Consider the following 27,952-nt stretch of genomic DNA (forward strand, 5'->3'; position numbering starts at 1 on the left):
CTTTTTAATTCAGTCTTGTTTGTCTGTCCTTCCCTTTGTGACATCTTGAGTGCCTTGTGTCTTTGTTGGCAACATTTCAACCCCCTGAAAGCCTTGAGGAACAACATCTCATCCTTTGATTTTGGCACATCCTAGCAGAATTGTTTTAGTGGACTTTTTGGAGGGCATATAGAGGGTTTTGACATTTCTGGTAATGTTGTTGCACGAACTGAGTCATTGTATGTGCTGATCCAAAGAATACGAACAGATTTTCACACTTCTTTTGTTTGAATAGCCGTAAGTTTTTTCAGTTGAGCGCCGCTTCCTGTTAGCGTATGGATGAACACTAAGACTCAGAAGGGAAGGAAAACAGTTCTCAGTGAGTTTGGGAAGAAAGTCAAAAACCCAGCCCTTGTATGCCTAGATAGCGTGCTGTTCTGAGAAACCTCATTAACAGCCCACAATCCAAACTTTAGTCACCTTGTTTTTAAACTCACATTTTAATCAGGCGTTCAGAGGAATAATGCTCAATGTAGTGCATTTAAAATGAGTTTCCAGCTTGGATTTCAGATTAGGATCGTTTTTCAGAACAATGTGGTACTTGAGGAAATTCAAAAGAATACTTAAAGAAGAAAACTCAAAGCAAAGAGTAGTGGCATTTAAATGTACTTATGTAGATTTAAAACTTATGTTCAAAAGTTTGGGATCTGTAAGTTTTTTTTTTTTTTTTTTTTTTGAAAGAAATGAACACTTTTATTAAGCAAGGATGGATCAAAATTATCAGCAAAGACAGTTGCAATTTAAATAAATCTGTTCCTTTGAAGTGTCTATTCAGCAAAGTATCCTGGAAAAAATATATAGCTGTTTAAAAAATATTAATTTGTTAAACATTAACAATAATAATAATTATTTCTTGAGCAGGAAATCAGCATATTAGAATGATTTCTGAAGGATCATGTGACTCTAAAGACTTGAGTAATGCTGAAAATAAATCAGCTTGGCCATCACTGTAATAAATTACATTTTACAGTATATTAAAAGAGAAAACAGTTATCTTAAATTGTAATAATATTTCACAATATTTCTGTTTTTACTGTATTTTTGGTCAAATAAATTCAGCCTTGGTAAGCTTAAGAATCTTCTTTCATTAAAAAATAATACCAACCCCAAATACATGAATGGTAACATAAGTATTTTATAATATTTAGATGTAAACTTTTCAAGTAAAATTGGATTATTAGCACAATATGATTGACAAAATGAAATGTACTTTGTACTTTAAAGACCTAAATTGTAGTACAAAAATTTCCTTATACTCAAATAAAATACTTAAAGGTGCTGTATGTAAGATTTTGACTCTACTAAAGCATAAAAATACCATATGTTTGCAGATATTTAAGAAACATGCTAAGCTAACATACTTGTTTATCTGAAAAACAATGCTACAGTCAGTTATTCTCCTTTGAAAATGTGCGTTCAGGGCCGGAATGTCGGTCTCTGTTTTGGTTTGTGAAAGGTAAAGGAGAACAGTTATTCTAGTATTTTTACACTCTTTAGTATTAATTATTTTTTTATACTACGAACATTTATTGAATCTCTTGATTGATTGGTTGACAAGTCTTGATCAATTTTCTGCACGGCTATGAAGTAGTTCCATGTGTTTTGACTGCACTACAGTTCAGTATCCATATGCAAATCAGATATGACAAACAATTACTTTTTTTTAATAGTTAGTTTTTAATACAGATGGGAACTAAGACTGAATGGGACAACTGTCCACACACACATAAATATACACCTTGTTACTCCATGTGCAAGAATTAAAAGTGTCACTTTCAAACTAAATGTAATCAGCAGCCCACAACATAGAAGGACTCTTTTAGTCTGTTGGAGCGAAGTGGTGGCACTTTTTCTAACCTCTGTTAGACAGCTCCTAAATTACCCACTGTTCATTCACGCACAAGGATGAATAACACAGGCACGGAAGAATTTGCCACCACTAATAAGCAATTCACCCTTGCATTGTTTGCCTTTGACCCCCTCTCATAACGTTAATGGCATCTTATGGAAAGCTTTCTTTGTTTTGTTTCAAAAGATGCCAAAAAGTCAAGATGACAAGTGGAGCCTTGCTTGTGTTTACTGCAGACAAATGAGTCTCAGTAAAGACTTCATTGTTTGGGTCTTGATTTTGGTGTGAAGGGGCGGCAATGTCTGACATCTTTAATGCTAACATTATTGATTCCTTTTTTCCTTTAAGTGCTGGTCTTTAATGAGATGTGATAGGTTAAAAAAAGACTTGCAAAAGAGAGAGAGGAAGGAAATGAGCCCGACTGAGGGAGGAGGGAATGTTTGTGAAGGAGAGGAAGTAAACAAATGAGGGAGGAGGTGTTTTTTGTTTATTATGTGATTTTGTTTGGAATATTACTGGGTGTGTTGAGAAATTTTTCATGTTTTCTTTTGTGGTTTTTTTTTTAGCACAAATAAGAAGCGTTTTAGTGCTAATGCAAAAAAATTAATTGCAAAGGCTGTGAATTGAGTTTTTGATTTATCTTGGTATTTTATCACAAGTTTACCATATATATTGCTGTATATCCACCACCTGCTTCAAGTTATTTTAGCTGTACAAAAACAGTAATCATGAACTCACTATTTTGTAGTTTTCTGCACTTTGTTATTATTCTAGTTATTTACCTATAGTGGCTAATGAATTGGAAGTCTAATACATTAACAGAAAATAGCTTATTTCCGTGTCACAAAATAACAAGAATAGGATTTGTGTAATACAGTCAGTACTGTCGTTTTATAAACTGTTTAGATTAAATACTTTCTGCTAAGCTTTATTGCTATTCTTTATCTGCGGGTAAACTAAAAATGCATGTATAGATGAAATGATCAATACTAGTTACTTTCCACTATTATTATTTAAATCCCCCCTGCAGTCTCGAAATTCTTCACATAGTAACACTTTATAATAACTTCCATTAATAACTCATTAACAAACATTATATAATGCTTGATGGTTCATTAGTTAAAATATATTCAAAGGGTTAGAAACGTGAGATAATGTGATTGTTTATGTTTGCTAATAAACTTATTAAACACTAGATAATTTTCAAACAAATCATTATTTCATGTAAGTTAAAATGCTTACAAATGTCATTAAACTTTGAATTCCATATGATTAAGCACTTATTAAAAATGCACAACACCTTTGCTGCTATTGAGATGTGATACTGGTAAGGTTAGGGACAGGTTTGGTGGTATGGGTAGGTTTGAGGGTTGGTTAAAGGGTCAACAGTGTACAGGGGTCAATTTGATTATTATAAGGGAAAACGGTTCAATCTGTTTATATTTTACTGTTTTGATAAATGAACATTCTCTTAAAAAAAATGTTTTCACGTTTATTTATGATTCAAGGAATACCATTTAATGATATACTGAAAAGTAGTATATTAATGTGAAAACTTTTTTTTTCAACCAAAATTACAATCTGTTATGTCTTTATCAAGCATTTAGCTAAACTTAACCAGCCACCCTTTACATAAATCTTGTTACATGAGCAAAAAGTCCAATCCTCATCATGCCTTGTTACCACTGTGCAGGCTGGTGGTGGTGGTGTGGTGTAATGGTGTGGGGGATGTTTTCTTGGCACACTTTAGGCCCCTTAGTGCCAATTGGGCATCGTTTAAATGCCACGGCCTACCTGAGCATTGTTTCTGAACATGTCCATCCCTTTATGACCACCATGTACCCATCCTCTGATGGCTACTTCCAGCAGGATAATGCACAATGTCACAAATCTCGAATCATTTCAAATTGGTTTCTTGAACATGACAATGAGTTCACTGTATTAAAATGGCCCCCACAGTCACCAGATCTCAACTCAATAGAGAATCTTTGGGATGTGGTTGAACGGGAGCTTCGTGCCCTGGATGTGCATCCCACAAATCTCCATCAACTGCAAGATGCTATCCTATCAATATGGGCCAACATTTCTAAAGAATGCTTCCAGCACCTTGTTGAATCAATGCCACGTAGAATTAAGGCAGTTCTGAAGGGCGAAAGGGGCGTCAAACACAGTATTAGTATGGTGTTCCTAAAAATCCTTTAGGTGAGTGTATATTAACTAATGATATGTCAAGTATTATATAATGTTTGTTAGTGATTTATAAATGAAAGTTATTGTAAAGTGTTACCTGTGTTGCTAATGTTACACAAACCATGTTCCTGTGATAATATTATAATGATATAAAAAAAGCCCCACCAACCAAGTTAACATAAGTGGTTACATGTTTGTGATGGCAGGACATTGACAGTTTCAAATCAAATTTGTGTCTTTTGTGCACTGCAGATTTAAGGAAAAAATGCTCGGCAATGGGGTTAACTGATAAATGTGCAAATGGTTTGTCTTTAAACATTTTAAAAACACCAGATAAGTAAACAAGCTGATTGTCACCACAGGGGGTCTTTAATTATCAAACCCCTAACCCGTAAGTTCTCCACCATTGTGGATGTGTTCATGTGTGCTTGTCTCATTAATACTTGAAGACTAACTTGACTGTAACATCAGCGCTATTGCTTCAGTGGACTAAAGTTATTCTTGTTTCACAGCGTGTCAACATTTTGTTTTTGAGCAAAGCCGGTTTCAGCAATGCCCTTTTTTCTCAGTCTGTGGTTTTACTCCCACATAGATTGATTCTTAGGACAGAGTGTTTTCTTTGGGGCATCCAACCACAAAGATATTTAAATATTTATGATTTCCTTTTGGAACCCAATATAATCATCCTTAATGCATTCAACATTTGTACAAGCCTTGAGCGTACTGTCTCTGTTCTGCACAGTAGGTCCAGCAATCAGGTCCTATTAGGGGTCATGAACTATGATAACTTTATATTCCCTTCCTCTTTTGGCAGTATACGAGTAGTCGTGGAAGTAAGACCCTTTAGCAGAATGGTTCCTCTCACTAAACTGAATGACCATAGCACATGTCTACAAAACAGCATAGCTAATTACTGTTGGTATGTCAAGTACAGCTGTTGCATGTCATGTCTCTTTAGTCTCTGACATTCATTAGTACACCATTGGCATTGTGACCAAAGGTGAGGCAGTTCAACTGAAGTCACACTGCTCCCATCTAATGTAGACTGACTGCAAACTGAAACAATGGTGTCTGTCTGTCTGTTAGTCAATCTGTATTTAGCAGCTTTAGTAAAAGTCAGAGAATCAGTTGTTTAACCACAAATATTTATTTGCTTTTTGTTATGCACATTAGTGGTCAAGCTTCATTTTTTATTTGTTGGTTTTTCTCACATCACCCTTTTTTCTGCATGGATAATGAGAGGGAATAAACTGCTTTAAAGCTTTAAAGGAATAGTTCATCCAAAATGTAAATATTTTTCTTTTCACTGTTATGTTGTTCAAAATCTGTATCAGTGTTATTTTAATACTATTAATATTCTACCATTTTAATTTTCCATTTTATTGTAATTTTTAAGTTGTAGTCAATTTGTTATGTTCTTTTGTCATTTTTATTATAAAATATTTCTATTTGTCTTTCATTTATTTTTATTTCACTTTTAGTTTGGGTAATTTTAGTACTTCAACTTCAACTTTTCAGTTAGTTTTCAAAACCACATTTTGCACATTTTATTTTAGCAATTTATTCTGCTCAATTAACAATTTTTTTTTTTAAGTAAAAGGGATAGTTCACCCAAAAATGAAATTTGTCATTAATTACTCACACTCATGTCGTTCCAAATTCATAAGACCTTAATTTATCTTCATTCAAAGAAATCAAAAATAACTTCTTTAGTCAACAGTTCTTCTCTTACATGTCAGTCTCTGCTGCCATTGACGCGAGTACCACGACACATGCGTGTGCATTCTTCTGCTTGTAAACAAGGCGCAGCTGTACAGTATGTCAGAACGGTGGCTTCTGCTTCAGCAGCACCACTCGCATGCGTCGAGGTACTCTCATGAATGGTGGCAGAGACTGACTCAGAAGAGAAGAATTGTTGACTAAAGTCATTATTTTTGTTTTCATTGCACACAAAAAGTTTTCTTGTAGCTTCATAATATTATGGTTGAACCACCTTTTCTGGGCCTTGAAAGTGGCACTTCCCTTGCTCTCTATGGGAGGGTCAGAAAGCTCTCAGATTTCATCAAAAATATCCTAATTTGTGTTCTGAAGATGAACAAAGGTCATACAGGTTTGGAACGACATGAGGGTGAGTAATTAATGACAGAATTTTCATTTTTGGGTGAACTATCCCTTTAACAATAACAGCACTGATCTGTATGTTTTCTTTTGTGCAACAAAAAAGATGTTCAGCAGAATATTCATGGTTCACTTTTCATTGCAATGAAAGTGCAAAACCGTCATATAAGTTGTCCATAGTTTTATTTTAATGCAATACTATATTTGAAGTCTTCTTTATTTTAGTTTAATTTTATTTTATTATTGAGGAACAGACTAAAAATTAAGCAGTTTTTCACTAAAAGTCTTGCTTTTACTTTTTACTTCCACAGAAGTAAAGTCATACAGGTTTAGAATGAAATGATGATAAGTAAATAATAACTACTATTCAAGTTTAAACAAGATTTGTTGTCATCTAACCCTACTTCATTCTGATTTCTCATAAAGTTTCTATCTTTTATAGTGCATTTCTGTTGACGTTCATCATCTCTCCACTGCCATTATGACAAAGCATTCATTTAAAATGTCCTCATTGGTTTTGTCCTGCCACATCACTGTGGTCTTAAAAAACAACTCTAATCTGAGTGAGCTGTTGCGTGCAAAACAAGAGTCTGGCCTCATATGTTTCCTGCCTTTTTTTAAAAATCTGAAAGTAGGGGATGCATCAGCCGGTTTTCCCCTCTCAGTGACCTGACAAAAAGTCCAGGGGCTCTGGGACAAGTCTCCCCACACCGAAATGAAGTTAAGATGTTTCACAAGAGGGTGAGGTCGGGTTCGGATCTCAGTTCATGCTGGGGCATTTGGCGTTGAGACTAGGAGTGGAATGCATAGTGGAGAGCTCGAATATACTGTTGGACCCCATGAACAGCTTGTAGCAGTTAGTGATGTCAGGAGAGAGAAAAACAAACACAGGGAAAGCTTCAAAGACCGAGCATATCTCTTTCATTAATTCATTTCTGATTTGTTTCCGATGACTTTCTCCAGGCCTACATGCTTTTTGAATTTTTATGTATTGTTAAGCCAGGCCTGGATTGAGGTAATGATAGAATCCTTTATATTGTGATATCCTCAAGCAAAGTTTGCATGCTTGTGAGGGAACGATGGTAATTGTAATTGGTTACATTGCCTTTCAATTACTTAAATGACAGATCAAAGACTTTGTTCATAGTCTGTTTCATTATTCCTGTCATTTTAGATGTTTACAACAAATGCAGTGAACACAAATCTGGCTTTGATTCAGGTATCTGAGGTGGAGGCCATCTGTTCATCTCTACTGAAAGAGCAGGACATCTAGCTATACTTCTGCATATAAGACATTATGAAAGAACTTTGGATATTGAAGGAATATTCAGGATTGCATACAGCGTAAGTGCTATCGACAGCATCTGTGGCCTGGAAATAATTTCAATCCATCCCTCAGTTTGGAAGAACAAATAAAAAATAGCAAAAGTCTTGTAATAGCAATCTATGAGGCGAATACACAGCACAGCAGTATTAAATGAACAGACTCTCATGGAAATTTGAAACTGTTGTACGTTTTGATGCATTTGTTTGTTTGTTTGTTTGTTTTTTGTAAAACTCTTTTAGAAATTTTAGTACAATCTTACTCCCCACTGATGGTAAGATTTAGGGGTGAAACTTCATGATTTTTTCAAAAAATTAATATTTCTGCACAAATTACATCCTTTGAATTCTGAAGAAATTTCCATCTTGTAAAATAGTTACATTTGGGTTGTGTCAAACTGTATTTCTATGTTAATTTTTTTTTCATAACACACTTTGTGCATAAACGTATTAGCACAGGATTTTTTTTTTAATCTTTTTTGTGTTTTATTATTATTATTTTTTTTTTCTGATAAGATTTACAGAATTAATATCTGAAATTAAATGTTACTGGTAATTAAAACTGAAATCATTAAAAAATTATACTTATTTTATAATTTATTTTATTTCTGATAGTTGCCATAATTTTTCATTCCTTTTAGTTTGTTTAAGTACTTAAATAATCTAAAATAAACCAAAACTAAAAACTAAAACTTTACAAAATGTAGACAGCAAAATTACTAAAACTTTGAAATTTAAATGAAAACTGAAAAAATTAAAATAAAATCTAATTTAAAATAGTAATAAAATCTAATAACACTGCCGATAAATCGGGATAAATAAATAAATAAATAATAGAACCAAATTATGTTGTTTTATTATATGTTTTTCTTTAATAGTCTTTGCAATATAATTGATGAGGTTATTTTTAGTAAATAAAGCGCAAACAGTGTTTTTTTTTTTTTAATCCCAAATGATTTCTTTATTGAAGCTTAGTGTAATTTCTCAACATGACTCGAATGAATCAGTTAATTTTAGTGAATCAAACTCATAGAACTTAACTGTGAGATGTAAATCAGTGTAGTTACCTTTGTCCTTATGACCATGTGTAATTAAATGTACACATTATGAGTTTTGTCACTAGTGTTTTATATATATCAAATAATTCTAATTATACAAATTCCCTTTTAATAAGTGTTTTTATTTTGCTGGTATATTAATTTGCTATTTTGGTTTTTTAAGTGTGTTTTGTGGATAGATTCTGATTTGGAATACTTTTGTGAGATCCCAGACAGGCCAAGATGGAACATGTACCATTTGTGGATGTCCGAACTGTGTAGCATACCACAAATTTCATCACGGTGGTGCGTATAGGTTTTTGGAGTTGTTTTCACAGGCGACTGCAGGCCGGTATTTTTGTCAGTGTGTCTTCGTTATCCTTCCTGATGAGCGCCGTTGGATGTGTTTGTAGAATGTATGTGTGTACGTGACAGGGCAGGGTTGCGAGGTCAGTGGTGGTTTGGCTGGTAGACAGGTGACAGCTGCTCCCACAGCTCAGACTGCAGTGAAGTGGAGACAGCACAGACTCCGTGTTGTTCTGCCCTAAACACAACAAATATACACAGGGCAACCATAAACAAAGCACAAATAACAGTTCAAACCTTTGCCAATTGAAATGCCAATTGACCCTGGTTTTCCAATGATAAAATAATACAACTGTATTCAGTTAGTACTTGAAATTTTTCAAGTTGTGTTATGTTGCCTTGCATCCTAAGAACTCTAAATCCCCTTGTGCTCACCTGGGTTTTGATGTGGCAGCCCGACAACAAACGTCAGACCACATCTGAAGTTTGGCTGGTCTTAAGTTTTGTTGAGAGTTAAGCCCCCTTTTATTAAAACTAGTCATTATAACTCTAGGTAAAACAGAGGGTTCCTTACTGTACAGCCTCAGTTTTGGTTGAAAGTCACTTCACATACATTTTAATAATGTAAAAAAAGGGTTTGACTTTTAAATAGATAGATATCTTGTAGCATGGAATAGGACAATGATTTTTATCCTATATATTTCCTCTTCATTAACATTTGTCACTGGGTGTCTTTATTGGTTATATAAATGTGATATATTATATATTCTACAGAGCATATATACAGTTATATATATACAGTATATATATATATATATATATATATATGATATATACTTTTTTATGAATGTGTGAGTGTGTGTGTGGTGTGCTGTATTAGGGTGTGGTGATGTGGTGTTGTGTGTGGTGTGTGTGTGTGTGTGTGTGTGTTTTATATATGTGTGTGTGTGTGTGTGTGTGTGTGTGTTAAATTTAATTAACCATAATTCATTTTGGAACTCCAGAAGCTCAAGACCTGTATGTTCTTCAATAAAACAATATTAATAGAGAATAGATATTTCAGAATTTAATTAGCAATTTAATTTAGATTAGACATCCTGCACCTCAGAAGCCCATAGAATCACTACCTTAATGTTGACTAGTTTATTTAGAGTTTTATTATCATTATTATTTATATTTTTAATAATGGTGCTTTAAATCCACTGTTTTCAAGGAAGTACATTTCAAGAAAGTTACTAACTAATTTCTAAGACTGCCACATTGCTAATTTGAGACCTCTGCATTCTGCTCCATTGTTGCATTGAGTTTTTATTTTAACACAAGGCATGTCCTGTTACAACGGATGTAAAGAAATGCTCTTGATCCTTTTTATACACACCTTTTTGAATTTAAATAACTAGGAAAAAAAGATTAGGAATTAAATTAGGGTGAGTAAATGATGGAAGAATTTTCATTTTGTGTGATTTATCTGTTTAACAAAACAGTAAAAATTGAGCCTTATAGATATAAAACTGGTGCAACCTACTCTCAGTTTGCTTATTGATGTAAATGACTCTTTAACGATCTCAGTGTGAAATGAAATGGGTGATCCTCTGGTCTCAGCAAATCTGATATTCAAGCAGTCAGCCAGATTGCAGTGTAGTCTCTCTCACACACACATGCCCTCCCTCTCTCTGTCTTTGTGTGTGTGGTATTCTTGCAATTACAGGGTGGGCAGGGGAACAGGCAGAGGGAGAGTCTGCACCCATACAGGCATGATATAATAGCAGAGGTTTACCACTAGTATGCAGCTGCCAATGTTTCAAAATATCAGCCACTATTTAGTGCCTCCATAGACCCACTTTTTATCATATGGTCTTGCATACCCAGCCTATGCATTTTAAATAGTATGGGTTTTACCTTGTGACTGTTTTAATGGTAGAAATACTTCTAAGCACAGTCATTTGTAGAAACAGCATTAAATGCTCTAACTTCTTTTTAAAGAGAGGAAAGCTTAGTGTCGCGATTAACAATTTTTCCATCTAAAATGCAGCAATTTGTGGGCTTTAATGACTGAGGAGATTTTATTTTCATTGCTCAGTGTTTCTCTCAGAATATGGTTTGCACAGCTCCATTCTGTAGCCTGTAATTTTTCTTGTTTTCCAGTGAACTTCACGGAAATGTGTTCCTTTGTTTTGCTTTTTAGAACACCGTGATTTCTTGCATGAGGTTAAGCTGCAGTGTGTTGTTGTTTACTAACCAAGATTGACTGTTAAGGGAATAGTTTAACCAAAAATTAAAAGTCTGTCTCATTTACTCACACTTTTTTAGTAATAATAATGTTTTATCTGTCTTTGTTTGATGAAAAAGATAGATCCTGTTGACCCTACTGGCTTTCATTGTATGGACAAAAAAAAAGAAATCTTCAAAATACCATCTTTTGTGGTATTTTTGGTTTTTTCCAATATTCTTGCGCAGGTTTTGCGTTTTTTACATTGTATGATAGTAAGGTTGTTGGAGTGGTTGTGATGAAACTACCTGTAAAGCACTGTTTACATGAAACAAACAAGAAGTATATCAGTAGTACAGCACCAAAAGTTCAACCAAAGTCAATCAATATCAACATTTTTATATATATTTTATAACATATATATATATATATATATATATATATATACACTCACTTGCCACTTTATTAGGTACATCTTGCTAGTACCGGATTGGACCCCCTTTTGCCTTCAGAACAGCCATACTCCTTCATGGCATAGATTCAACAAGGTGTTGGAAACATTCCTCAGATATAGACATGATAGCATCGGCTTTGCTGCAGCAATTTGTCGGCTGCACATCCATGATGTGAATCTCCCGTTCCACCACATCCCAAAGCTGCTCTATTTGATTGAGATCTGGTGACTGTGGAGGCCATTTGAGTAAAGTGAACTCATTGTCATGTTCAAGAAACCAGTCTGAGATGATTTGTCACAACTTTGTGACATGGTGCATTATCCTGCTGGAAGTAGCCATCAGAAGATGGGTACACTGTAGTCATAAAGGGATGGGACATGGTCAGCAACAATACTCAGGTAGGCTGTGGTGTTTTAAACGATGCTCAATTGGTACGAAGGGGCCCAAAGTGTGCCTAGAAAATATCCCCCCACACCATTACACCACCACCAGCAGCCTGAACCGTTGAGACAAGGCAGGATGGATACATGTTTTCATGTTCTTTACTCCAAAATTCTGACCTTACCACCTGAATGTTGCAGCAGTAATCAAGACTCATCAGACCAGGCAACGTTTTTCCAATCTTCTATTGTCCAATTTTGGTGAGCCTGTGTGAATTGTAGCCTCTGTTTCCTGTTCTTAGCTGACAGGCAGCAGCACCACCCCGGTGTGGTCTTCTGCTGGTGTAGCCCATCTGCTTCAGGGTTTGACGTGTTGTGCGTTCAGAGATGGTATTCTGCATACATTGTTTGTAAAGAGTGGTTATTTGAGTTACTGTTGCCTTTCTATCATCTCTAACCAGTCTGCCCATTCTCCTCTGACCTTTGACATCAACAAGGCATTTTCGTTCACACTACTGCTGCTCACTGGATATTTTCTATTTTTTGGACCATTCTCTGTAAACCCTAGAGATGGTGTTTGTGTGAAAAATCCCCAGTAGATCAGCAGTTTTTGAAATACTTAGACCAGCCCGTCTGGCACAAAACAACCATTCCACGTTCAAAGTCACTTAAATCCCCTTTCTTCTCCATTCTGATGCTCTGTTTGAACCTTTAGCAAAGTTGTCTTCACCACATCTCGATGCCTGAATGCATTGAGTTGCTGCCATGTGATTGGCTGATTAGCAATTTGTGTTACCAAGCAATTGAATAGGTGTACCTAATAAAGTTGCCAGTGAATATGTGTATGTATTTTGCGTTTGTTTTTTTTTTGAAGCATGTAGAGGTATTTAATTGGACAAAAAATGAATATGATTTTTGCCAAACTTTATGCTAATGAAATTCTTGACTTTGATATCATGGTGTCTTTAATAGGACCCCTTATGGACTATCTGATCTCCTTGTCTTCCCAACACCTTTTTTTAATCAATCTCTTCTTTCATTGTAACAGTAACTGCCAGCTTGCCAGAATATCATGAATCAGCAAATAACTCCAGTATCTTTAAATAAACATGCAAAGGGCACAGGCGCAGATTAAAGACACGCATTAAACAGTAAAAAACTGGTGTTTTTCATCTTGTTCCAGTGGCTTTTATTAGGCAAGGTGCTCAGACAGTTAATGCAGAGGACAGTCGGAGCATCCCGCGGCGTGATGCGGGGGTCTGTATGGAGCTCATTATGGATGTGAAGCACGGGCTGTGTGGCACAGCACTCTCAGCCTGCTGCAGTTGAGAAGAAAGGCCTCCCGCATGGGGCGTAATTAAGGCTGGGGAAAACATGAGCCCTCATTATCTGCTGTATGAGATCTCCCACTACTGTACTTCAGTTATGACCTTTCAAGGGTTCTCCTGATGGAAGTGATGTCAGCAAGATAAGACAGATGGAACTGATTAAGAGCATATAACATTGAAACTGATTCACAGTATAATGTAAAAAGGTTTCTGTAAGATTTCTTTCTGTAAGAAAGCTCATCGTTCTGAAAAGCAAGGCATATGCTGATTGGCCAGCTATCCAGTGCGTTGTGATAGGCCAAATGCCTCAAGCATGTGACGGAAATGTTACACCCCTTACCATAATGTGATGCCGTGTGTCCCATCGCGATGAGACAAAAACAATAAAACACATTATAAACGAGGCATTTGTTGCATCCAGTTGGGCGATAATTACTGATTATAATGACTCATACTGTCTTTTTACGCATAAAGATAAAACCATGTCTGCATTTGTGATCGGAGAAACAACAAACAACAAGCGCTACTCTACACTGCTCAAAATTTGCATTTGAATCATCAGTGGCAAATTCTTTAAATATGAAAACGTACTTACAGACTGTGGGTCAGAAGTGCCAGACTGTCCTTGCAAAGTTGGAACTGCTCCACTTTATGGATTTGTAGTTGTGGGATTGTATGATAGTATAAAGTGATAGTGTTCCGTAAAATGTGTTGCACACATCTGAATATTTGGGTTCACAACAAAACACACAGCAAGAGTAAAAATTATTCTTTCTTTCTTTGCGTGAACATTTGGGCGGGGCGTTATGAAATTCCCCACATTATAGGATGCAAATCTTCCCACATCATGGTTTTGAAGTTTTGTGTGTGTTATCTATTTGAAGTTTTATTTTTTATAGAGATTATTTGTTTTTAGTCTTTTCAACTTTACAGATCTTCTTCATGCACCAAGACTGTAACACTCTAAAGAGAAAGGAAAAATTTATACCGTATCATTTAAAAATAAAGGTTCTTTATTGGCATCTATGATTCCACGAGAACCTTTACATTCACAGAAACGTTCCATTCCACAAAAGGTTCTTGACAGTGGAAAAAAGTACTTTAAATTATTAAAATGTTCTTCATGCTAAGAAATATGATTCTTTTAAGAAATGTTCACTGAAAGGTTCTTTGGGGAACCCAGCATTGCTTCAACCCCCCCTTTTGGAACCTTTATTGTAGTGTTGAATGGGAACTTGGCAGCTGTTAATCTATTTCCTGTATCATTATTTCTGATGATCTGTATCTCTCCAGGTGTGTGGGCCAACAGAGTTGTGGTTCCTGAGCAGGTGACTGCAGTGCGTAGTGTTGAATGGGTGATGGGAAAACTGGGGAAAAACGTTACTTTGACCTGTAGGGTAGAGGTCAGCACAAACCTCAGCCTGACCCAGAGTTCCTGGGAACGGGGGTTGCCTTCAGGACCAACTTTTTCTTCAACCCCCAGTACGGGACCTCCATATCTGATGAGTACAGCAAACGGGTGCACTTCATCAAGCCCTCAGTGCATGATGTATCCATTGTCCTGCAGGGCGTGGGGTTTGCAGACATTGGGACCTATACTTGTAAAGTGGTCACCTTCCAACTTGGAAACATGCAAGCATCCACAACTTTGGACATTATGGGTGAGTATATGTTTGTGAACATTTTGTACACTATATAATTGTATAGTTGTGAATTCTTTGAGGTTAATTATTAATCATAAAAATTTACTTATTATTATTATTAATTTTAAAAACATTATATACATTATATAAGTATTTATTTCTACATTTATTGATTTTAATATTTATTGATATTCATAAATGTATTAATTTATGCATTTATTTATTTTCCCATGTTTGTTTATTAGTTATAAGCACAAAAAATTATTTACAAAAATATATTATTATATACATTTATTTGTTTTTTTATTTTTTATTATTATTTATATTTTTTTATATTATTTATTTGGTTTTTTATTTTTGTTGGGCTTTTATTTTTGTTGGGATCTTAAAAGTGACTGTCTATTGAAAACAAGACTGGAAGTAAAGGAAAGTGGTTTAGAAACTTGTGTTGGAATGACTTATTTTTGGTTGTAATTACAGAAAGGGCTGGAAACACCCTTCACAGAGCCCCTTTTCTGCTCGAGTGAAGAGATGACAAAAATATCTGTCATACACTGGCATGACAGCACATTCCTTCTGTTTTGATTTGTGGGGTGCCATTTTTTCCTCCTTGTATATTTCCTGCGTTCCCGGCAAAACGTAAAAAAACAGAAGCTAATCTTTTCCCTATTATAAGTAGTAAAACTTCAGAATTGTATCGATCCACTCTGAAAAGGCATTATTAGTCCTTGGCATTTTTACAGAAAAGCTATAAAAATGTACTCAAACCTCTAAAACTATAAAAGTCACTGGCCAATCAGCTGCTTCGAGTTTGTGTGTTTTTTGCACACAAGCTTGAAGCCGCCATCCCTATTCCTGTAAATTTAACAGTGATGAATCATCGGAGGAATTCTCAATGACCGTGTGAGTTTTAACAATAAAACAGATCAGATGCGGCATGCAAGCTAAGCGGTATAATTTGTACCCACAATTCATTCTGTTCCTTTTTTAACATAATTACTTTGCTTTCACTTGGAGTCTATTATAATGACAGAAGTTGTTTGGGGAACTGCGGTTTTGGCGACAGCCCTGGTCTGCAAACCAGAGCAGGAATGTTTTGGGTCTGGATTTGTGTGGGTGACAATGACCCGGCCCTAATTCCTTCCCCTTTTGATGATAAATCAATACACTGACCCTCTCCGGGGCCTTCGCCCACACACAACCTGCACATCAGATCAGCTGGTTCTCCGTTCCCCGTCTTCTATCAGGAGGGGGTTGGGTGTGAATGAGTTGCCAAGATGCCCCTGCAAGTTCTGAGTCAGCAGAGCTCCAGCATGATGCAGATGGCATAGGGTTCAGGTTAGATGAATGCAGGGTGGGTCTGACTTTGGCATTCGGATGTCAGTGCTCTGTAATACACTGTGTGTCCCCACCATTCAGGTGCCACAGGGCTATATTTAGAAATAGGGGTCCCTGGGGTTATTTTGATTTCTCGTACATAGGAGTGTTCTGTAAACAGAGTAGAACAGGTGCCTGGAGCAGACGTTCCTGGTCCACATGGCAAAACTGTTTCTTAAGAGCGCAGCTGTTGCAGTTCTTTAGAGAGAGTGATGGAGAAAGGAAAGAGGGAAAAGGACTAATTAAAATAGTATTGATACAATAAAGAAAATTTGTATTTTAAAAAATAATTTACTATATAAAATATAACAGAAATGTAAAAATTTGTGATATAGAGTTATAATTAGTAGTGGTGGTGGTTGTATTTTAAAGAACAGGTCACAATTGTTATCTTGTCATGTTAATGTTAATGCTAATACATTTAAGGCTATAAGTTCTTCTTATTTCATGCAATAATAAAATATGATATCATTTTCAGTGTAATTGTTGATTATCTTATAATGAATGTGCCAGTGTTGGGTGTGTTGCCTGTGTAGTGTAGTATAAGAACGAGATAATGCATGGCTAGCTGTGCATTCAATGGTTTTAATGCCCAACGTGAAGGCCAAGAATCATGGTATAAGGATATATGGACCACATTAATCAGGTCATGTGAATATCCTCACAAAACTGAATTTGACTAGAAAATCTAAATTGTACACTGGCTTGTTGTGCGAATGTAACCTTTGAGGTGAGTGGTCTCTTAGCTAACTAATGTTATTTCAGAAATAAAAACAATAGCTGAAATTGAGTCAGTTGTTTTAATTCAAGCAGTGTGGGGTTTAGTTGCTCAGGGCTGCTGATCATTTAACAATGATTGATTCAGCTATAATACACAATGTGACTAATTTTTTTTTTCTTATTTTTTACGAGTGTAGTTTATTGCGAGCGAAAATCAACTTACAACAGAGTTCACGTGTGATTCATGAAACATTTGTATGCCGCCAATCTCATTATACGAATTATCGCACGTTGATAAATGTGGCGGCAGAAAACAATCGTCATTTGGATATCACGCCGCTAAAAACACCCCGGTTTAGAGGCCTCACCCCTAGAGTTATGACATAGAGAAACAAAACCTGGCCAATAAGAGGAAGTAATCTCATGAAAGAGAAATTGATCTTGCTTTCAAAAACACCCGTTAACCTTGTAATTGCAAACAATTAGGCTACATTAATTTATGTCATTTATATGTATATTAAAATACTGGTAAATATAAACAGCTTATTTAGTTCCCCTCACTCTACAACAAATATTTTAAGTTAACGGTATTCAGAACAGAACAGGAATGAAACATAAGTAGTTATAAAATGATATATTAAACTATAAAATAAAACACAAATTAGGCTATAGTAGCATTCATTATAAAAAAGCATACAAATGTCAAGCAAAACTGAAATGGCATTGGGCTCACAAGCCTGTCTCATACCACAAGAATCCAAATGTTTCCATTTTTGCCATATTTGTAACATTTGTTTGCATAACTATTATTCATTATGTAACCTAAACATGGCTTTATACTTCACTCTTGTCCTAATATCTGTGTAAAATCCTTCACATGCGCAAAAATGTTTGTTTGGGTGCTGCACGCTGTTTTTACAGCGAACCTTTTAAAATAAACAGTGTAACTATAATGTTTGGTTGACTGCATTTTAGTTTGATGATGAATGGCTGAAATGTCAGGCAACAGTAGAACTAAAGTTGTTTGTGTGTGCATGAGGCACCTGTTCGATCAGATGGATTTAATCAAATAATATATAAAGAAAAGAAATCAAAAATGCATTAAAGAGTGTCACAAAAACGAGCGTATCTGTTGTCCTTGGTGTCCCTAGACTTTCTAATACTTGTGTTTTTTTTTTTTTTTTGTTAATCTGTTAATTATATTATAGCCTATTATATAGTTTGTGTGATCCTATTTATTTTATGGCTAAATAGCGATAGATGCTATTTACACTTAGTGCAAATATCATATTTTCTTAGCGATAGATACTATTTACAATAAGTGAAATGCAATGGATTCTGTTTACACTAAGTGAAAATAGCAGTATTTTTTTACCATATGCTATTTAAACTAATTGCAAATAGTTATAGATTCTATTTACACTGTTAAAATAGCAAGATTTTCTGCTATATATACTACTTATTGCAAATAGTGGCAATTATCTGCACCACCAGTATTGTAGTACATTATAAAACAGTAAGCAATAATAATGTATTGAGTGTAAATTATCATTTAAATTCAAATTATTAAAAGGATGCCACCTTCTTGGGAAAATAAAGCCCTCCCTACACTTACCCTAACCCTACCCAATACTTTATTTTCAACTTTTTGATTATTTCCTTAATTTTTATTGAAAATAAATGCCTTTCCAATGCGATATGAATTTTGAAAATGGAGTAAAAAATTTTGGCAAAGGCAGGTTTGAAACTTGGGTCGATCACGTCAAAAAGAACGCACTTTACCATCTGCCACTGAAACTGATGTACAATGTACTATCCCGATCACACGTTGGTGGGTGGAGTTCATGTAAATAGCCACTGCCAACAAGGCGGGCTATTTGTACTTAGTGAAAATAGACATTCCGTTATTTTATTCCATTTATAGACTTCATTTCTGTTTTTTCACCTTTCACAGACAAAAAAAAAGACATTCTAATCTTACTGGTTAACGATTGACTAACAAACTTCGTTTGACGGTCAGGAAAATAAAAATGAACAAAATGCTGTCTTTCTACAATTCTTCACCATATTTAGTATGCTGCGCGCAAGTTCAGGTAATCTTACTGGTTAACGATTGACTAAAGCAGACGTGAGATTTGATCATAGCCACCCGCTCACGTCCATATGATAAATTTCAAGTTTTGCGTAAAGCGACCGTATGCCCATTTTTTTCTGGTTTCTTGCCTTGTCGTATGTTCGTTTTGTAAATGAGGCCTAATGTGTCTTTCCTTTTGTTCTCTTTAAATCCATGTTGAATCTCTCTATAGAGACAGAAGCCACTCAGACACACTCACAACAAGTGACCTCAGCACTCAGTAATTTCAGAATATCCATTTTTAATGTGAATTTGTAGGGTTGGTGTAATTAATCAGTTCTGACTGTACTAATGCCTGTTTCCACCCTTAACATGGTTTCTCCCCCCCACCCCCCTTCCATATTTATTCATCTTGTTGTGTATCATCCTGTAGGTTCCATATCAATTAATCATTTTGTACAGTTCTTCCTGACCCTTTCATTTCATTTATTATTTATTTCTTGTTTTTTTCTGTTGCTTTAGTCAAGTATTGTTATACATAATGTATTACTTTAAATTAGTTTTAGAAGGAATTTGTTTGTGTTTGTGTGTGTGTGTGTGTGTGTGTGTATACTACCATTTAAAAATGTGTTAGTAAGACTCATTGGTAAGATTTGTTTAATTGTTTTGAAAAAAAAAATTAAATAAATAAACTTTTATGGTCACTAAGTCTTAATTTGTTTGATCAAAAATACAGTTCAAACAGTAATATTGTGAAATAATATTATAATTTAAAATAACTTTTTTATATATTTTAAAATGTAATTTATTCCTGTGATGCAAAGCTGAATTTTCAGCATCATTACTCCAGTCAGTTGTGCTGCACATTATTTTTGTGGAAACTGTGATTCTTTTTTTCCATGATTGTTTTATTTGATGAAAGGTAAGATAAAAAAGAATTTATTTGTTTTGTATATATTTTTTTTGTTTGTTAATGCCTTTACTCTCACTTTTGATCAATTTAAAGTGTTGACATTTTTTAGCTTGTCTGAGTTTATTGTTCAGTTTTTTGCTTCATCTCTTTCTCATTCTCTCCCTTTAGTGGAGCCAAAGGTCTATGTGTCTCCTGGCTCCCCTTCTCTGTTGGATGGACATGGTGAAACTCTGGTGGCGACATGTACAGCTGAAAGGGCTCGTCCAGCAGCAGAGGTCTTCTGGGATTCGGACCTGCCAGGCCAGCAGTCAGCACTCGTCACACAGCAGGAGCCTGAAGGGACTACCACTACTTCAGTCCAATATGTTTGGGCCCCCACCCGGGATGCATTTGGTCGGTCCCTCAGCTGCGTTGTTCGTCACCCGGCCTTATCCAAGGATTTCCGCATTCCCTACCGGCTCAATGTGCTTTGTGAGTGTGAATTGCTTTTATCAACATTCTCCCTGTAGAAGAACTTTAGTCCTGTTTTATATTTCAAGGTCTTCATGAGTTTTCTGTATATGCAAGGAGCACCGATCGCTTACTTTTGCTGCTCTCAAATTTACAAGATGTCAATTTTGGAGTTATTTTAACGTCTTAATCTTCAGTGTGCTTCCCTTTGGCAACTTAAACTGTTGGCTGCTGTCTGTTTGAATGGCCCACTGCTTAATAGAGGCGCTTTATGAAATATTGATCTGAGCACAGCAAGGGCAGCAACAGGAGTGGAAATGCATACTGACAGAAGGAGGCTTTAGTACTCAAAAGTGTTCCAAAGTGTTTAAAAGTGAAAAAAAAACTTTTGAGTTTTTCAACCTTATGAATGTATTAATACAAATGTGTTTTATCATGGACAAAGCTGACCATGCAGACACTGCAAAAATTATATTTTTTTGTAAAGTCTTGTAAAATTAGTGATATTTATGCTTAATATAAGAACAAAACAATAATGTCAAGAAATCGAAATTTAATGCAAGATAATATTTTAATAATGTAAGTCTTAACATATTATAAATGACCTTTTTTTTCTATAATTCTCCCTAAGGTTGCATTTATATGATCACAAATACAGTAAAATCAATTACAACTGAAAATATCTGATTTCGATTCAAATAGTTTTTTAAATATAATTTATTACCATGATGTCAATGTTGAATCTTCAGCAGCATTTTACTCAAGTCACATGAGCCTGAAACTTAGTGATATTTATGCTTAAAATAATAATAAAATAATAATCCGTCAAGAAATATATTTTCAATATAGTTTGTTATATTTATATAAGTCTTAAGATCTCTCTTAGTCTTATGATTCATGAGTAAATGAGTAATTTCAGCTTTTAATTTTTTTTTTTTAATGTGGGCACTTTTTGTTTATATATTTTACTAAACAAGACAAAAAAAAAACGGTTCCCTTGAAAGGGAAACTGATTTACAGTATAGTGTTGAAAGTGGCAACCGTGGTTTGCATTGTTCAGTAAGAAAGTAAAACACTGGCAATGTTGATATGAATTTGATCACACTGTTGTTATATAGACTGCTGGGGTTGAATCTCAAGGCTCTGTTTCACTCCTGAATCTTCTTTCCATATCACACATATGTTTATTTTCTCAGCCACAGCTAAGCCTCAGTATCCTGAGGTTTCTGTGTAATTGAGTTAGCCAATCACATCTCCCCTTGCTGTTTCTGGGACTCACATCCAGAGAGTGAGAATAATGTCATGCTCAAATGTCTTATTAAAATAATTTATAGTTTCATTGCTTAAAAAACAGTTACAGAGAACTACATAAAGTGAGCTTCCAAAGTAGCATTTATATGGATTAAAGAGATCGTTCACCCAAAAGAAATATGACTCTACAATCATTTACTCAACTTTGTTGTCTCAAACCTGTATGACTTTTTTACATTAGTTAAGAGATATTGATTATATATATGTACTGTATCTGATATATATTCAGATGAATTAAAATCAAATCAAGAGCTTATCAAACAAAATCAAATTGATTGTATGAAATATGTCTTAATACCCAATCCTACAAAATATCCTCTTTTGTGTTCTGTGGAAGAAAGAAAAGGGTTTATGTTTTGCTAAGTGCTATAAATGATTATAGCAAGGTGATCATGTTCTGCCTTCATGCAACAGTGATTTCAATTATGTTACAGTTGTTCCAGATGTTATGGTGATAGGCCTGCAGGACGTGTGGTACGTGGGACAAAAAAATGTACAGCTGGACTGTAGAGCCAGTGCCAACCCACCTGCTCTTTTGTACCACTGGACCAGGTCTGTACACTCATCTACAGTAAAGTTTGCTACTGTACTTCTAATCTTATTGGACATGTCAAGTCAATGGGTCAGTGTTGTAGAAGAGAACTCAAAGTGACGTCCTTCAGCAAAACTTGTTGTCAGCAAGCTCGAAACTGATAATCGTGTCTTTTGTCACTCCCCAGACTGGACGCACCAATGCCTGCAGGTTTGGACACATCTAATGGCAGCCTGCTGTTTACTCGTCCTTTAGAGCTGAGTGACTCTGGACAATACAGGTGTGGAGTAAAGAACGATGTTGGGCAGAACTTTAAGGATGTACGCTTCTTGGTACAAGGTGAGAAGTTTCTCGTAACCTTTCAGGTCCACAGATACCAGTGATGATGTTTTCTCCATAGGGGGCTGAAGTTTGAGGGAGGATCACTGAGTGATAAATTAGGTCCTGACATTCTCTCTACCCTCTTGAAACAGACACCATTCATACTTATGCACACAAGTTACTCAAGTGAGGCAATGAGGCATAACTCTCTCTAGTTCTCCATAGTGCTCCAGAGAATCGACTCTGATACTGAATTTGCTGTTAACTTGTTGAGTTAACACACAAATATCCTGAGGAAAATAAACCATTTATGATTTCATTGTTTTATGGAGTGCTAAAGGAATGAGTCCTAAAACGCGAAAAAGCAAACATTCTTGTACTTGGTTCTATATTTTCAAAATCATTGTGTTTTTTGGTTAAATGCCTAAAATAAGGTCTGTGGTTAACGCAAGTTATTTTCACGTTTTATTCTGCAAACTGGCTTTTAAAAAGCACTTGCTAATGGGACTACAGAGGTATTCTGGGACATGAATTGTCATTATACTTAACAGGAAAACTCATCTATTTATTAGTCCACTTTTACAGCCTCATTAGGCGCGTTTCTGTTACCCTTCAAATTGCGCAAATTGAAATAGCAAATTGAAAATACACCTAATGTAAACGCGTCAATTTCGCAAAAACGCCCATATATCGCAAAAACGTTTTTACGCTCGCATGAAATGCTTTTTCAGGCAATGCGCAAAAGGAATAATTCGCAAAACTCAATAGAAACAGTTTTTTTCGCATTTGCAGGTCACTTGGCATATGTAAAAATTGTGATCATATGATCATTCTTCAATGTACTATAACCTCCAAGAAACACTTCATATGTGGCCGCTCTCCAGTATAAAGGGTTTTCCCTGCCATTAAAAACCCATTAAGAACATTAAGTCATGGCCTAGTGGTTAGAGAGTTTAACTCCTAACCCTAAGGTTGTGGGTTCGAGTCTTGGGCCAGCTATATCACGACTGATGTGCCCTTGAGCAAGGCACCGAACCCCCAACTACTCCCTGGGCACCGCAGCATAAATGGCTGCCCACTGCTCCGGGTGTGTGTTCACGGTGAGTGTGTGTGTGTGTGCACTTTGGATGGGTTAAATGCAGAGCACGAATTCTGAGTATGGGTCACCATACTTGGCTGTATGTCACGTCACTTTCACTTTTTTTTAATGCTTAGACAATTTACACTGCACACATCTGCGGTTCAATGTGTCTCTGATATGGCCACTGAAGCTGATTGTGGCCATTGTGTAGTCAATGCTTGTTTATTCCAGCCGTCAAAGGTCAATATAAAAATACTATTGGCTTTTTGTTGAGGAAACCAGGGTGATGTGAACTTCCGGGATGACCTACTAAAAAACATCATCCCTGCAGCAGTCTATTAATGATTTCTTCCACTTTGTCCACCAACTTAGATTTATTATTACCTTGTTGGATATTTTTGAACAGCCTGGAAAAACCTGACAAAACTCACAGGATGTTTTCTTGTGTTTGACATTTTTGCGTATCATTGAGTCAGTGTGTACTTCCTGTAACTGAATATGTGAATTCCTGAATCTCTTGTTGAAAATACTGTTAACAGAAGCTCTTTCTGAAACCTGGCTGAATGTGCCAAACGCTCGACACTTGGCCTGTGAGGTTTCTGTAGTGACGCGAATAAAGTTGGACAAAACTTGGAGCAGTTTCAATTCAATCAGCTCTTTGCCACTGTGCTTTTTACCACATATTTGGCTCTTCCTCAAGCAGCAAAACATGAGGAACCTTTATCATGTAGCTCTGTGGTCAAATCATAATCCAAATATTTTGGCAGTTTTTGGACTGCACAAGCATGGATGACGGAAGGATAAAGAAAACGTTGTCCCCAGTTGACGTCCCATACAGGAAATGGATACACCAAATAGTTATTTTATACTAACCAAGAGTGCAATATTTTTAACATCCTTTCTCTGTTTAATGTCCCTCAAAAAGAGTGAAGTGCCAGTCGTGAAGACTTGTTCATTCTTACTGCCTCCAAATGCAAATAATTGTGCCCTTTGGTGCCTGAACCTGCTGTTACATCAGCAAGATTTTGTTTTCACTATTAGTCATTGCAAGTTCTGTCCTATAATCTTGAGTAATAACCTTTTAAAAATCACTTGCCTCTAAACATTATTTTTCCTTGGTCCTCACAGTATCTGCTGACGGGTTTTTTTTTTTTTTTAAGGTGATTTTGGGACAACGTAAAACGTTTTTAAAACCCTAATAAGTTAATAACAGTTAAATTAAATCTTTAGCCAATCTTAAAATGAAAGTCTTTCAAAGTATTTCATACTGTAGGTTTCAATGCTTTGATGCCTAAATTCACTTGATTAATTTTATTTTGTGGGTGTGTGTGTGTGTGTATGTGTTTGTGTATTATATCTTTGTGTGTGTAGTATTGATAAGGTACACTCTATTTATTTATTTTATTATATAAAGTAAATTTAAATGGAGTGATTTTTAATATAAAGCAAATCTCAACGGCATGATTTTTATTTATTTTCTTTATATAAAATGGATATATAGGTATATATCATGATTTTCTTTAAAACTGCTTTGAAACAATGTGTACTGTGAAAAGTGCTAACTTTAATTTAATTAATTTTTATTTTATGTTTTATTTTTTTTGAGACAAAATAGTATACATTTTAATATCAGCTTGTCAGTACTGATCATAATTTTGATGAAGGTGAATATTTTTATTTATTGATTTCATTTCATTTCATATTTTAGGTATACGTTTAAATCAAGAAAATAATTCCCAGTGGTGTACGAGAAAAAAAAAAAACTTAATTCCAGGGTTATTTTAGTATCATTGAGATACTGTTACAGTTTTTATTCATATTTTAATTTTAGGTTTACTATAATTTTTGTAATTTTCGTTTTAGTTAGTTTTTCATATGTCTATATAGGTTTTAGATCAATTTTTATTTTATTGATCTGAAACCTATATTTTATTTTTCTTTTTTTTTAGTTTTAGTTATGTTACACAATGAGATAAACTAAATAAAAAATGAGAAATCTTGCCTTGGTGACTAGCTGAAATAAGTGTTTTATATTTTATTTTATTTCAAGTAACAAAAATGTTTTGTGGTTTTAGTTTTAGTTAAGTGTTATGCTCATTTTACAGCTAAATTTATTTTGTTTTAATAGTATACATTTTAAATACAGATTCTCAGGACCAACCAGAATATTAATATCGGTACATTTACTTCACTACTTGTCTTTAATTATATATCCGTTTGCCTATATTTTAATATTTGCCAATATCTCGCCCTCTCAGAGCCGCCACCAACCACCCCACCCCCCAGCACCAGCACCAGCACCAGCACCAGCACCAGCACCAGCACCAGCACCAGCACCAGCACCAGAAGCAAGTCCATCCTGCCTGACACCAGCTTAACCATCACAGCTCCCATCAACCAACATGCCCACTTCACCGCCCCGACTCGGGCCTCTCCGGTGGACAGCGGTCTGGGCACTATTGTGGGCGGTGCTGTCGGTGGGATCCTGATCCTAGTGTTGCTGATGGCGCTGGTGGGGGCTTTTTACATGCGTCAACGCCGAACATTCAGAGGAGACTACTACACAAAACAGTACATCGGCCCATCCGACATGCAAAAAGAGTCACAAATGGACGTCCTTCAACCCCATGAGCTTCAGGACGTTTATGGAGACGACTCGGGCAACGGCAGCCAAGACTTGAAGCCCAAACCCGAAGGAGACATTATCTATCCCGATTATCCCAATGACCACAAAGACATGGAGGGCTGGGAAGACAATCTCAGCCTTCAGAGAGAGAGCATGTATTACTCCGACCACCACAACCATCATAACGTGAACCCCAGTGGGCCGCCGCTACACAACGGCTCCCCTTACCTGCAGGACGAGTGCTACGACAACGGCACGGACAGCGACTATGTGTCTCACGTGGATGGATCTGTGATTTCACGCAGGGAATGGTATGTTTGAAAAGACAGGGGAACTTTTACTGGACAAGAATAATTTAAAATCAGCAAGAAAGTGTTATTTAACTCAGCAGAGTGAGATAAAGTGTATGTTATAAATGTATTTAGTGTATTCTTCATGCTTGGTTATGATTTCATCGTCATGTTTTACACATAGCAAATGGATGTAATTCACTGCAGATATGTTCTGGATGGTTTTCATTCAGGGGACTGCTGCCACTGAAGGATGTAAAGGGAGAGGTTTACATGGTTTATGATCATAGGGTGGATTTACACAAAGAAAACATGTCTGCTAAATTTAAGCTACACTGTGTGTGTATTTCAGTTACCACATTGCACATGACTGTCAGCTTTAAACCAGGTGCAGTGTATTCTTGGTTCCTTCCTCTCAATTTTTTTTTATTTTTATTAAATATATACATATGACTTCTCCAGTGTAGGAGCAAAGCATCACTTTATTTTCACATGATGAGACACATGAACTTAGTTTGAAAGTCTTGAGTCATACGCTTTGATTGCACAGATTTTTTTTTTCTTTTTAAATCAGTATTTTTATCTTGTTTTTGAGGATAAAATCTAAATCTATTAGAATATATTAATATTATATTATGATAAATAATATAAATATCTTTAAGATATTTTTGAGAAGCAAAAATTGCATAACATAGCATACTTCGGTGTCCCATGGAAGAAAGTTCTTGTATTTATTATTATTATTATTATTATTATCATTATTATTATTTTAAGCATAAAAATAATGCTTGTTATTTTAAGCAAAAAAAAAATACATTTTTAATTTTGTGTTTAAAATAATAAATAAACACCAAGGGGGTAAGAAAAATAAACATAATTAAATCATTTAAAAAGTTTACTTATCAGCTAAATCTATTTAATATATTAATATGATGTATTTTCGAGAAAATGTACCTTATTTTAAATGCTACTATATTTAAAATAAGATACATTTTCTTGAAAAGCAAAAATTTTGTGCATAAAGAATATAAAAAAATTACTTTGTGCTCCATGGAAGAAAAACTTTATTGTTCTTTTTATTAAAAACAAGTTTTGTGAAAAAAGACCAGTCGAGTAATAAAAATAAACTTAATAAAAGATGTACTGTGCCAATTTTACTTCCCAACTAAATAAAATATTAATAATATTTTTAAAATAAGATAAACTTTTCTTGGGAAGGAATTGCATAAGACTGCAAAAATAATATTTAAAGATTACGTTTGGTTTTCTTTGGAAGTTATTTTTTGTATTATTATTATTATTATTATTATTATTATTATAAGTATATTTTTTAGGTTTATGTTTAAAACAATAAAAAATGGCCAGTGGCATTAAGTTTAT

General features: G+C 35.2%; 1 pseudogene; it reads left to right on the forward strand.

The window, feature by feature from the left end:
• Positions 1 to 14,592: 14,592 nt before the first annotated feature.
• LOC109067130 lies at positions 14,593 to 27,301 on the forward strand (annotated as a pseudogene).
• Positions 27,302 to 27,952: the final 651 nt, after the last annotated feature.

The sequence above is a fragment of the Cyprinus carpio genome, chromosome A15, assembly GCF_018340385.1.
Source record: "Cyprinus carpio isolate SPL01 chromosome A15, ASM1834038v1, whole genome shotgun sequence".
Classification (NCBI taxonomy): domain Eukaryota; kingdom Metazoa; phylum Chordata; class Actinopteri; order Cypriniformes; family Cyprinidae; genus Cyprinus; species Cyprinus carpio.